We start from the raw sequence: 14939 nt of genomic DNA, 5'->3' as shown, positions 1-14939 counted from the left end.
CCTGCTATGCTTGTGGTCAACAAGGGCATTATGCTAAACAGTGCCCGAAGCCAAGAGACTCGGCACCCAAGCCGAACAATGGTGGAAACAATCCAGCCCCCAAGCGCAACAACTTCAATCCCAGCAACAACCACAGGAAGGGTCACTTGAACCATGTGACCAGGGAAGAAGCGCAGAATGCCCCAGACATCGTGCTCGGTACGTTCCCTGTCAACACAGTACCTGCCACGGTTTTGTTTGATTCTGGAGCTTCCCATTCGTTCGTTTCGAAGAGTTTTGTTTCGCAACATGGTTTTCCGATACTCCCCTTGGAAAAATCTATGATCATCAAGTCCCCCGGAAATAAGCAAATTGCTCAGGGTTACTGCCAAGGAGTGGTCATTGAGTTCGAAGGACTACCATTCCACGCGAATCTCATCGTGTTGGAAAGTAAAGGACTGGATGTCATTTTAGGAATGGACTGGTTAACCACCAACAAAGGATTCATCGACTGTTTCAATCGGACAGTGATTCTCACTCACCATCACGGCAAGACAATAAGAGTTTCCGCTCAAGAAAGGCCACGATCACAGAAACCAAAACTGAACAAGATGGACATCGCAGAATTAAGAAAAGTGCCAGTGGTATGCGAGTTCCCTGATGTGTTCCCGGAAGAACTACCAGGTATGCCACCAGACCGAGAGATCGAATTCAGCATTGAATTAGCACCTGGCACCGCTCCCATTTATAAGAAGCCGTATAGAATGGCACCCTCAGAATTGGTGGAGTTGAAGAAGCAGATAAAGGAATTATTGGACAAAGGATTTATACGAGCCAGCTCCTCACCATGGGGTTCGCCCGTATTGTTCGCCAAGAAGAAGGATGGGACACTGAGACTATGCATAGACTATCGAGCCCTCAATATGGTCACCATCAAAAACAAATACCCGATGCCACGGATAAATGATTTGTTTGACCAGCTCGCACAAGCTAAAGTATTTTCAAAGATTGATTTGAGATCAGGATACCATCAACTGAAGGTACGAACAGAGGATATCCCCAAGACAGCATTCACTTCCAGATATGGGTTATACGAGTTCACAGTGATGCCTTTTGGTCTAACAAACGCCCCCGCATATTTCGTCCACCTCATGAACAAAGTATTCATGAAATTCATGGACAAATTTGTGGTGGTATTCATTGACGACATTCTGGTTTACTCAAGGACACCAGAAGAACATGCTGAGCACCTCAGAATTGTTTTGGGAGAATTGAGGAAACATCAGTTGTACGCCAAATTTAGCAAATGCGAATTTTGGCTAAGACAAGTTGGTTTCTTGGGCCATATTTTGAACCAAGAAGGCGTGGCCGTAGACCCAGAAAAAGTCAAGGCCATACTAGACTGGAAGCCACCCGCGAATGTTACAGATGTGCGGAGTTTCCTAGGAATGGCCGGATATTACAGGAGATTTATTGAAGGATTCTCCACTGTGGCAAAACCTATAACACAGTTACTCAAGAAGGACAAGAAATTCGTATGGACGGAAGCATGTGAGCAGAGCTTCCAAGAACTCAAGAAAAGCTGACAACCGCACCAGTCTTAACTGTGCCAGACATACACAAGAGCTTTGAGGTGTATTGTGACGCGTCCCGAAAAGGTCTCGGATGTGTGCTAATGCAGGATGGCAAAGTTGTCGCATATGCCTCCAGGCAACTGCGAAAACATGAGGAAAATTACCCAACACATGACTTGGAACTAGCAGCAGTTATACATGCACTCAAGGAGTGGAGGCACTTTCTGTTGGGAAATCGTTGTGAAATATATACGGACCATAAGAGCCTCAAATATATCTTCACACAGCCAGAGCTGAATTTACGCCAACGACGCTGGTTGGAACTGGTCAAAGGACTATGACGTCGGCATCCACTACCACCCAGGAAAAGCAAATGTAGTGGCCGATGCCCTTAGCCGAAACCCCAGCCCGGACAGTGACGGTCAGCAAAACTTGAGGCCTGAGTTTCAGCGAGAGTTCACTCGGCTCAACATGATGTTAGTCTCTGAGGGCACCATATCGAACCTGGAGATACAACCCACCCTAGTGGAACAAATCAAGAAGGCTCAACAGGGACATCCCAGTATCGAAGGCATAAAGAAGAAAATGAACCGTAGTAAGACTTCAGAATTCGTCACGGACAGTGAAGGAACATTATGGTACCGGGACAGACTTTGCGTACCTAACATTGAGGAACTCAAGCAACAGATCTTGACGGAGAGCCACACCGCTCCATACTCGATACATCCTGGAGGAACCAAAATGTACAAGGACATTCAGGAAAGATTTTGGTGGCACGGTATGAAAAGAGATATAGCCACATTCGTTGCTTGTTGCGATTCATGTCAGCGCATCAAGGCCGAGCACCAAAAGCCAGCAGGGCTACTCCAGCCTAACAGGATACCGGAGTGGAAATGGGATGAAATCGGAATGGACTTCATTGTCGGATTACCCCGATCACAGCGTGGAAATGACGCCATCTGGGTCATCACAGACCGACTAACCAAGGTTGCTCACTTCATTCCCGTGAAGACTACCTACTCCACACAAAGACTGGCAAAACTCTATCTCTCCCGTATAGTTTGCTTGCACGGAGTCCCAAAGACTATAATATCAGACCGAGGCACCCAATTCGTCTCCAAATTTTGGGATCACCTACAACAAGCTCTGGGCACGCAACTAGCTTTCAGTACAGCATACCACCCTCAGACAGATGGACAAACAGAACGTGTAAACCAAATCCTAGAGGATATGCTAAGAGCCTGTGTGCTCACCTATGGATCCAGTTGGGAAGAGAGTTTGCCGTATGCCGAATTTGCGTACAACAACAGTTACCAAGCCAGCTTGCAAATGGCACCCTTTGAAGCATTGTACGGACGGAGGTGTCGTACCCCATTGAATTGGTCAGAAACAGGTGACAGCCGTATCTTCGGCCCAGATATGCTTAAGGAGGCCGAGGAAAAAGTTAAACAAATCAGGGACAGACTCAAGACAGCACAGAGCCGACAAAAGAGCTACTATGATCAGAAGCATCGTGAGGTCAGCTTTGAACCTGGTGATTCCGTATACCTCCGAGTATCTCCTATGAGGGGTCTGCAACGGTTCAAAATAAAGGGGAAACTAGCCCCAAGATTTATTGGACCATTTTGTGTGAAGGCACGAAGAGGCACGGTAGCCTACCAACTAGACCTCCCAAGGAGCTGTCAGACGTCCATGACGTATTCCACGTCTCGCAGTTGAGGAAATGTGTGAGTAACCCGGAGAAACATGTACCTCATGAGGACATTGATATGCAACCAGATCTCACCTACAGAGAAAGGCCAGTAAAGATTTTAGAAGAGTCTGAACGGAGGACCCGTCAGAAAACGACAAAATTTTCAGGGTCCAGTGGAGCAACCACACTGAGGATGAAGCCACATGGGAAAGGGAAGATTTCCTCCGAGCAGAGTATCCATATCTATTTGAGGATCAGCAGAAATCTCGAGGACGAGATTTTTCCTAAGGGGGTAGGTGTTGTGACACCCAAGTTTTTATTGGATTTTTCAAAAGATTTTATTTGACTTGAAGGGAGTGATTTAAAAATTCTTCTTCAAGAGAACTCTCACTCTCAAATATTTTTCTTTATGGCAAAATTTTTATTTGAATTCACCCAAGATCTGCCTTTGACCTGGGGAGTTCTTGCTCTTCATTTGGGCTCAAGACAAAATGTTTTTCATTTGAGAGAATAACTTTTGAAAACCTTTTCTTGAATTTGCACTATGGCTTTTGGAAAGTACTTTGCCACTTTCAACTATTCCTTCTTGCCATGGCATTAGTGCAAATCCTCTCTCCTAACCCTTCCCTCACCTTTGGATCATGATTTGCATCAAATCCAGCAAGTTGAACCTCCTCATGTGATCATTTCCATTCAAATTCTATTCAAATAATTTCTGCCTTCTCTTATAGCACTTGGAGATTTACAAAGGAACTCCATTTTCTGTTTTGGACTTTTACCACCAAACTTCTTTCCCCTCCTAGTCCTTTGAACCCTCAACCTAGAACCATGAAGATCCACTGGTCTCCAGTTCAAAATTTTCAAACTACATCAGCTGCAAGTTTGGACCAGATTTGCCAAATTTGGTGAAATTCATTCAAAACCTTCTCCAAAAATTCCAAGTAAATTCATGCAGCCCCTGGGTGCTTTGAGTGATCATCTCACCAAGTTACAGCTCCAGAAAAATTTATCTCTTTACCAAAACCTACTGTCGAACACCTGCAATGCTTGGTCACTGTCAAGATTCAGTAAGTTCAGAGTTCAGTCAAGTGGCTGCTGTCGTTTTCTTCAGAAACGGGCGTCGATCTCGCCAGTACCCTCGCGTCGCCTTGCTCCTCGTCCTCGCCCTCTCGTTCCTGCACCGCACGAGTGCCTGGCATCTTGCGGGCGTCGGCGACGAGCAGCAGAAGGTGCGCCGCCCCGTGACCGACGCCGGCGGCGGCTTTGCGGACGCCAGCGGGAGACACGGCGCCGCCGACTCCACCCAGCGCCGCCCAAACCACCGGAGCCCGCCGCGTGGCCGTCCACTCCCCCGAATGCGCTGCCGCTCTCGTCGTGAACCCCAGGGCGCGGAGCGCGCTCTCTGCCGCCGTTGAGCCCGTGCGGTCACCTCACCGTGGGCAGACGCCATTACGCCAAGACCAGCCCCGTTTAGCTGCAAAACGAGTCCCGTAACATCCACTGATGCTGCTCGACCGCTCAAACCCCCTGCCAACCCACTGCTCCGCCGTAATCGCTCGCCGGAGATTCTCCGTTCACGGCCACCCCGTCGATCTGCCTATAAATAGGGGCCCCGAGCTTCAACTCGAGCACCCACCAGCCCTACACTTCCCCTAGAGCACGCCCAGCCACTGGAAGAGCCCCGAGGGGGTCTCCTTCCTCGACTCCGGCCGCCGCGATCCGCCACGGGATCCAGCCCGATTCGCCCCCGTGTGTGCTCCGCAGCCCCCATTCTCTTGCCAGTAGCTTCTCCTTGCATCACCCGTTCTGACCCGCGCCTCAATTCGTACTTTGCAGCCCTCCACCGGAGTTCCCCAACCTCACCCGAACCGCCGTCCGCCGGAGATAGTGTCGCCGTCGACGTGGTGCTCCCCGTTGGACGAGTCCACCACCCACCGACGCGGAAGAAGACACTGAAGCTCTTGGTACCCTCCGTTTCTCCTAACTCGCCGTGGTTCGACGCCGGCGTCCACCGCCGTCTTCGGGCGCCGGCGAGCTTTCAAACCTGACATGCGGGCCCCGCGTGTCAGCCTCTGTTTTATTTCCCCGAACCGTTTTCTGTTGGCGCCTTCGGGCAAAATACGTTTTCTCCTTGCGCTTGCGCATTCCCAGCCGAAGCGTTTTCTGTTTTCTCAGTTAAAACCCTGGAACTTTTCTGTTTCATTACAGAAAGGTCCCTGGACAGAAACCTTTATAACTTTTTAATGAAAAGGTATTTTTGAGTGATTCTTTTTCTGTCAATCTCCAAATTTTGTCTAGTTTTTTATGGGATTTATTTGAAAAATATTTGGCAAAGTTTCTGTGCATGTGTTGGTTTTCACGTTAGTACCCCGTTTCGTGATTGCCGTAGGTTCCGGGAGAGGGGACGGAGCCGCGAACTTCGCCGAGCTAGACTCCGACTTCTCCGAACCAGGCAAGCATGTTTGAACATTTGATATGGCAGATGTTTTGCATGTTCATGTGAAAGTTTGTGCGTGGCATGTGAGTGTCGATAAATACCTCGTTGCTTGTAAGGCAACGACCCGGTTGTTCCGAAGTTGCGATGACCTCTGATGAGAGGTGGCCTAATCATGTAGTGACATGAAGGGCAGCAAGGTGGTACTGTTGTAGCATGCCAGCCTTGCGTCATCCGACTTTCTTCGACGTTAACGTGGTTGGAGCCACGTTATCGATCTTTTCCCGCATGTTCCAAAGTTGCGATGACCTCTGATGAGAGGTGGCCTAATCATGTGGTGACATGAAGGGCAGCAAGGTGGTACTGTTGTAGCATGCCAGCCTTGTGTCATCCGACTTTTCCGACGTTAACATGGTTGGAGCCGTGTTATCGTCCCTTCCCCTTTCCGTGCTACCACATGTCTCATTGCCAGGATACGGTTTAGTAAGTTGGTAACCTCTTTCCGTGTACACACCAAACAGAGAGGCCGGGATGATGGTACCTTGGCCCAGGATTAAAGCCAGTCATTCGGTCAGGGGGCATGGGTGTTTCCGGTTGGGACCGAGAGGGGGGGCACCCCCTTATAGCGCGCGTATAGAAATTTGATCCCATGCTACGCGAGGTTGTAGCCTCCCCGACTCAGGGTTTTTCCTGAATGTTGCCGAGGGTGATCCCTGGCTTCGGATGGTTAAATTGGGTGTGTACTGGTTAGACGTGTTCCTTCCAGAACACCGTAGACGGAACTAGTCCCCGTGACTACTGAAATCCGTTGGCTGTGGTTAAGTACAAACTCTGCAGAGTCAATTCTTTCCAAATCATCGTATCCATGATCAGTAATGTAGACTTTACATCCAAATCTATCCGTGTGAAAATCTTGCCCCCGGTGAACAAGCTCAAGCGGTAAAATCTCAGATTTATTGTTATTCCAGTTGATGGACTAACTTTATTTTGTGTCTCATGCTTGTGATAATTTATGTCTCCGAGCTATTGTATTAATGAGTTGTGACATAAGCCCTTTATGTGACGTCGCGCAGACGTCCGACTGTGGCGTGTACTCGTTTCTCACTTTCGATATAAGCCCTTTATGTGATGTCGCTCAGACGTCCGACTGCGGCATGCACTGTCTTTACTTTCTGTTATAAGCCCTTTATGTGGTGTCGCCCCGACGCCCGACTGTGGCATTATTATTCTGCATTTTCCGCTCGAGGAGTCTTTCAGACACTCGTTTGGCACCTGTATTATTATTCCGCATTTTCCGCTCGAGGAGTCTTTCAGACACTCGTTTGGCACCTGTATTATTATTCCGCATTTTCCGCTCGAGGAGTCTTTCAGACACTCGTTTGGCACCTGTATTATTATTCCGCATTTTCCGCTCGAGGAGTCTTTCAGACACTCGTTTGGCACCAGTATTACTATTCTGCAGTTTCCGCTCGAGGCGTCATTCAGACCCTCGCTTGGCACCCAGTATTTATTATCTCTGTGTCTGATCGCACTGGTTAACTTATTCATGTGCTTCATGTTTGCATTTGTTATACCTTATGTCCGAACTGTCTTGCGAGTACTTTCATAGTACTCACCTGGCTTGTTGATTTGGCCAGATGTTGACGAAGGCGATCTCTTGGATGAAGAGTTTGATAGCGCGTCCGACACCTAGAGGAGTCCCAGTCAGTCCTGCGCGATCCCGGATATTGGTCACTTGTATCGTTTACGCTTCCGCCACCCGCAATAAGTATTCTCGAGCCTCACTCCGACGCTCGATGAGTTGTAGTATTCTGGAATCATGTCACTCGCTTCGCGATGATTTTTTCACCATCGTTATTATCGTGAGTTAGAAGTTTGCCACCCTATCCGCCGTATTGTTTTATCGGCGTGCATGTATAAATTGTTGGGCAGTCTCTGCTCAACTTTGTATTATATTTAGTACTCCTGGTATTTTTCTTCTGTGACCAACGTATTGTCTATCAGTGAGAAGGAATTCTTCCTCGCTGGTCCGTAACAGGGATTGGTTTCTCAATAATTATTTTATTGAAAAACCGGTCGTGACAGGCATTATGCATAAGTAACATTGGACACTAGCATGAGTAGGATATGAGCACCATGAACATAAATATTATAGAGGCTATGTTGGATTCGATTCAACTACATGCATGAACATGTACCAAGTCAAGCCACTCGAACATTCAGAGGAGGATACCATATCATCATACTACATCACAATCATTTTAACGCTATGTTGATATCCAAGATAAATCATTATCCACTCCTAGCTACTTATGCATGGCATGAGAAACTATAATCTCTAATTGTCATTGCAAACATGTTTAATCATAATGGGCTAAATCATGGGCACTAGGTTAAACATATTTACACAGACAACACAAGTCGAGTTCATACCAGTTTCTCCTTGCCACGACCAGCTCATCGAATATCGTCATTATTGCCTTTCACTTGCACGATCGAATGATATGAAAATAATAATAGTGCAAGAGTGCCATGGACTAAGCTGGAATCTGCAAACATTTTATTCAACAGGAGAAGACAAGGTAAAATGGGCTCTTATTAGTTCAACAGGTATTCATATGAGAGCCACTCAACATTTTCATCGTGGTCTTCTCCTCGGTACAACTCGAATAAAAGAAAAGAAATTTAGAGAAACACACTGAAATATTTTTGGAGTTTTTGGTTTTCTTCAACAAGCAAACAAAAACGAGAAAATCTATTTACACGGGAAAGCTCTCAACAAGCAAAAGAAGAACGAAGAAATCTTTTTGGATTTTCTTTTTAGTACTACTACTAAGCATGAATAGAAAGAAAATTACTACAACTAATTTTTTTGGTTTTTCTAAATTTTTTCAAACACACAAGAAGAAAGCAAAAAAATAATTCTAAGCATGGATGATACAATGAAAAAGTGTGAACACCGATAGATAGAATGATATGTGAGCATGAATATAATGTAGGTGAGAAACACGTACTCCCCCAAGCTTAGGCTTTTGGCCTAAGTTGGTAATGAATCAGTAGCCTGGAGGGTAGTAGTCGGGGTACTGAGGAGCGGCATCCACTGATCCCACTGTGGAGGTGCATGTGCAGCCTCAGCAGCAGCCTGAGCGTTCCAGTAGGCGAGGATGTCTGCAGGCATAATCCGGTATCCGCCCCTGGGAATAGAATCAAGCAAAGCAGGTGCAGGCAAGGGAATAACATCACAAGTGTCAACGTTATACACCAGGTTATAAGGAATGGCAACATCAGGAAGATCATGTGCAAGAAAGTGATGGTGATCCATGGTTGCACGGTCTAGGTAAACTGTGGTAAGAGGGAAATCATGAGGGCGTATCTCAACCCCGAGTGAGCCGCCAAACGAGTGGCATAAATCCCACCATGTATTTTACCCTGGGATTTATTAAGGTGCAGGCGATGAGCCACGATAGCTCCCAAGCTATATGTGTTGTCGCCCTCAATTGCGCGACGTAAAACAACAAGGTCTGGTGAACTAAGTGCACCCACCTTCTCCCTAGAAAGCAAGCATTTGGTAATGAAATATGCAAAGTAACGAACAACTGGAAAATGTAAACCACCGGCAGTGATGGCTGACACTCTCCTCTCATCACCCACTGTCAGAGTGTGACAAAAATCCTCAAACTCAGCCGGCCTAGGCTCGGTCAAGCTCCCTTCAGAAGGGATCATGCATATGTCACAAAACTCAGTAAGTGGTATTTGATGGTTTTCAGCATATATATCAAAACTCACTTCAGGAGGATTATTTCTAGGCAGGAAAGTAAAGCTTTGAACAAACATATTTGTGAGGATTTGGTGCTGGTCACACTCATCTGCGATGAAGTCGGTGAGACCGGCATTGGCAATGAATTGCATGAACTCCTCATGAATTCCAGCTTCTTGCAGGAATGGGATGTGCGGCCATTCGCACGGCCGTACCTCCGCCAACCTCCGAGGGTGGAGATCATTGTCAGAAGACTCCCCAATAACACCCTTGGAGTTCTTCCTTGAGCCATATTTCCTGAAGATATTCATGTCTGCGTACAATTTTTCCTATGAACAAAAATCTGAAATTTTAGTTCACAAATTTTTCCAACAAAACTTCACAAAACTAATAGCAACTACTCATAGGGATACATAGAGGCCATAGCAAGCATTCAAACTACTTAGAACACAAAGAATTCAACATGCAAGCACATCTACAGCAGCACCAAGAGTAGCTAATTATTCAAAGTATAAACCACTAAAACAAAAACTAATTGGACAATGGTGGAGTCACATACCAAGCAATAATCTCCCGAAACAGTTTCGGTAATGGAGCTTCGAGCAAAGAGATCGAAAATGGCAGCAAAATGAGCAAGAACACGGGAGAGAGAGCAAGAGTGATTTTTTTCTGGAGGTAGGTGACAATGTGGGCTAAAGAGATAAGTGAGGGGGCCCACGTGGGGACCACAACCCCCGTGGGCGCGCCCCGATGGGTTGTGCCCACGTGGTGCACCCCCTCTGGTTATTTTTGCACCAAAAATTCTTAAATATTCAGGAAAAATCAAATAAAATTTTCAGAGCATTCTGAGAAATTTTATTTTTGGGTCATTTTTATTGCACGGGAAATTCAGAAAACAGAAAAAACATGCATTTATTTTATTTACTAATAAAAAACAGAGAATAAAAAGTAGGGACAGAAAGTAGTGCTTAGTAAATTCATCAACTTCATACCGTTCAAAAATGATCCATTAATAAGGTTGATCAAGTCTTATTAACAACCACTTTCGATAAGCATGAAACCGAAGAACTTCATAAATCACTAAGTTACCTCAATGGGGGTACGCATTTCCCGAACAATAAGTATTTCATATTTCTTTTTGACAGTAGGTAGAGGTATTTGAAAACTTCCAATGGTGATTGTCGGAGATTTTTCAATAACATTAATACCATTCACTTGGAATTGTTTCTTCGGAAAGTGCACCGTATGCTCATTACCATTGATATGAAAAGTGACCTTGCTTTTATTGCAATCAATAACAGCCCCTGTAGTATTCAAGAAGGGTCTACCAAGGATAATCGACATGTTGTCGTCCTCGGGCATCTCAAGTATAACAAAGTCAGTCAAAATAGTAAGATTAGCAACAACAACGGGCACATCCTCACAGATACCGATAGGTATGGCAATTGACTTGTCAGCCATTTGCAAAGATATTTCAGTAGGTGTGAGTTTATTCAAGTCAAGTCATTTATATAAAGAGAAAGGCATAACACTAACACTAGCTCCTAAATCACACAAAGCAGTTTTCACATAATTTTTTTGATGGAGCAAGGTATAGTTGGTATTTTCGCATCTCCAAGTTTTTTAAGTACTCCATCTTTAAAAGTATAATTAGCAAGCATAGTGGAGATTTCAGCTTCCGGTATTTTTCTCTTATTTGTGATGATGTTTTCATATACTTGCATAAGGAGGCATTTTCAAGATATCACTCAAGCGAGTACGCAAAAAGACTGGCCTCAGCATTTCAGCAAAGCGTTCAAATTCTTCATCATCGTTCTTTTAGTTGACTTAGGTGGAAAAGGCATATGTTTTTGAACCCACGGTTCTCTTTCTTTACCGTGTTTCCTAGCCACAAGGTCTCTTTTATCATATCTTTTATTCTTAGGTTGTGGGTTATCAAGGATCAACAGGTGGTTCTATCTCAACATCATTGTCTGGTTCTTTATCATTGGTTGGTGAGAGTCTTCATGAACCTCATAATTATCTTTTTCATTAGGTGAGTGTTCATTACCACATTGAGTTTCAGCATCAGAGATGGAAGTTTCGTTTTCATTATCAGGAGGTTTCTCTATTTCAGGTCCACTAGAAGCATGTGAAGTCTTATCATTTTTCTTTTTCTTTTTCTTTCTAGAAGGACTAGGTGCACTAGTGTTAGCTCTTTGTGAATCTTGTTCAATTCTTTTAGGCTGTCCCTCAGGATAAAGTGGTTCCTAAGTCATTTTACCTCTCTAGTTGCAACTCTAACAGCAAGTCATGATATTTATGATTCATTTCATCAAGCAATTCTCTTTGAGATTTATCAACTTGTTCTAGTTGAGTTTGAACCATAGAAGCTTGTTTTCCAACACCTCTAATATCATTTGAGATTCTAAATAACAAGTCACTCAAGCGAGCAATCATATCAGAATTATATTTCAATTGTTTCATAACATTGCATTGAAGTGATCTTGTTTCCTATGTAGTTTTCAAACTCATAAGGCATTGACTAGGATGCATATTGTTGAGGATTATTATTATCATTGAATTCATAAGAGAATTTACCTCTACCACCTTAGGCATGGTGGTGTATTAAGCCCATGTATTTCTTCAATAGGAGGTAAATTTTAACATCCTCAGCTTTAATACCTTTCCTTATAGATTTCTTTGCCTCTTGCATATCTTCAGGACTAGATGTAAGTATACCCTCATCTTTCGGAGTGGGTTTAGGCGGTGGTTCAGAATAGCCCAATCATCATTAATTTTTCAATATTTTATTCAATAATTCTTCAACTTGAGCAATAGTTCGTTCCCTGAAAACACAACCAGCACAACTATCTAGGAAGTCCCTGGAAGCATCGGTTAGTCCATTATAGAAGATATCAAGTATTTCATTTTTCTTAAGAGGATGATCAGGCAAAGCATTAAGTAACTGGCAAAGCCTCCCCCAATCTTGTGGGAGACTCTTCTTCTTTAGTTCGCACAAGTTAAATATTTCCTGTAAGGCAGCTTGTTTCATATGAGCAGGAAAATTTTTCAAAGAAGTAATAAACCATATCCTGGGGACTACGCACACAACTAGGAGTAAGAGATGTACCAAGGCTTAGCATCAACCCTTTAATGAGGAAGGAAATAATTGGGAATAAAGTAATAGCGGGTTTTCTCTGTTGGGAATCGTAGCATAATTTTAAAATTTTCCTACGCTCACCAAGATGCATCTATGGAGTATACTAGCAACGAGGGGAAAGGAGTGCATCTACATACCCTTGTAGATCGCGAGCGGAAGCGTTCCAATGAACGTGGATGACGGAGTCGTACTCGCCGTGATCCAAATCACCGATGACCGAGTGCCGAACGGACGGCACCTCCGCGTTCAACACACGTACGGTGCAGCGACGTCTCCTCCTTCTTGATCCAGCAAGGGGGAAGGAGAGGTTGATGGAGATCCAGCAGCACGACGGCGTGGTGGTGGATGTAGCGGTCTCCGGCAGGGCTTCGCCGAGCTTCTGCGAGAGAGAGAGAGGTGTTGCAGGGGAGGAGGGAGGCGCCCAAGGCTGTATGTTGCTGCCCTCCCTCCCCCCTTTATATAGGCCTCCTGGGGGGGCGCCGGCCCTAGAGATGAGATCTCATGGGGGGGCGGCCACAAGGGGGGGAAGGGGTTGCCTTGCCCCCCAAGGCAAGGGGGAACTCCCCCTAGGGTTCCCAACCCTAGGCGCATGGGGGGAGGCCCAAGGGGGGCGCCCCAGCCCACTAAGGGCTGGTTCCCTTCCACTTTCAGCCCACGGGGCCCTCCGGGATAGGTGGCCCCACCCGGTGGACACCGGGACCTTTCCGGTGGTCCCGGTACAATACCGGTAACCCCCGAAACTTTCCCGGTGGCCGAAACTGGACTTCCTATATATAATTCTTCACCTCCGGACCATTCTGGAACCTCTCGTGACGTCTGGGATCTCATCCGGGACTCCGAACAACTTTCGGGTTTCCGCATACATATATCTCTACAACCCTAGCGTCACCGGACCTTAAGTGTGTAGACCCTACGGGTTCGGGAGACATGCAGACATGACCGAGACGCCTCTCCGGTCAATAACCAATAGCGGGATCTGGATACCCATCTTGGCTCCCACATGTTCCACGATGATCTCATAGGATGAACCACGGTGTCGAGGATTCAATCAATCCGTATGCAATTCCCTTTGTCAATCGGTATGTTAGTTGCCCGAGATTCGATCGTCGGTATCCCAATACCTTGTTCAATCTCGTTACCGGCAAGTCTCTTTACTCGTACCGCAATGCATGATCCCGTGACTAACGCCTTAGTCACATTGAGCTCATTATGATGATGCATTACCGAGTGGGCCCAGAGATACCTCTCCGTCACACGGAGTGACAAATCCCAGTCTCGATCCGTGCCAACCCAACAGACACTTTCGGAGATACCCGTAATGCACCTTTATAGTCACCCAGTTACGTTGTGACGTTTGGCACACCCAAAGCACTCCTACGGTATCCGGGAGTTGCACGATCTCATGGTCTAAGGAAAAGATACTTGACATTGGAAAAGCTCTAGCAAACGAAACTACACGATCTTTTATGCTATGCTTAGGATTGGGTCTTGTCCATCACATCATTCTCCTAATGATGTGATCCCGTTATCAATGACATCCAATGTCCATAGTCAGGAAACCATGACTATCTGTTGATCAACGAGCTAGTCAACTAGAGGCTTACTAGGGACACGTTGTGGTCTATGTATTCACACATGTATTACGATTTCCGGACAATACAATTATAGCATGAATAATAGACTATTATCATGAACAAAGAAATATAATAATAACCATTTATTATTGCCTCTAGGGCATATTTCCAACAGTCTCCCACTTGCACTAGAGTCAATAATCTAGTTACATTGTGATGAATCGAACACCCATTGCGTCCTGGTGTTGATCATGTTTTGCCCTAGGGAGAGGTTTAGTCAACGGATCTGCTACATTCAGGTCCGTATGTACTTTACAAATATCTATGTCTCCATTTTGAACACTTTCACGAATGGAGTTGAAGCGACGCTTGATATGCCTGGTCTTCCTGTGAAACCTGGGCTCCTTCGCAAGGGCAATAGCTCCAGTGTTGTCACAGAAGAGAGTCATCGGGCCCGACGCATTGGGAATCACCCCTAGGTCGGTAATGAACTCCTTCATCCAGACTGCTTCCTGTGCTGCCTCCGAGGCTGCCATGTATTCCGCTTCACATGTAGATCCCGCCACGACGCTTTGCTTGCAACTGCACCAGCTTACTGCTCCTCCATTCAAAATATACACGTATCCGGTCTGTGACTTCGAGTCATCCAGATCTGTGTCGAAGCTAGCGTCGACGTAACCCTTTACGACGAGCTCTTCGTCACCTCCATAAACGAGAAACATATCCTTAGTCCTCTTCAGGTACTTCAGGATATTCTTGACCGCTGTCCAGTGTTCCATGCCGGGA

This window comes from Triticum aestivum, chromosome 1D (assembly GCF_018294505.1).
Source record: "Triticum aestivum cultivar Chinese Spring chromosome 1D, IWGSC CS RefSeq v2.1, whole genome shotgun sequence".
In the NCBI taxonomy this organism is placed as follows: Eukaryota; Viridiplantae; Streptophyta; class Magnoliopsida; order Poales; family Poaceae; genus Triticum; species Triticum aestivum.
The sequence above is the reverse complement of the archived record's forward strand: the minus strand, read 5'-3'. Positions refer to the sequence as shown.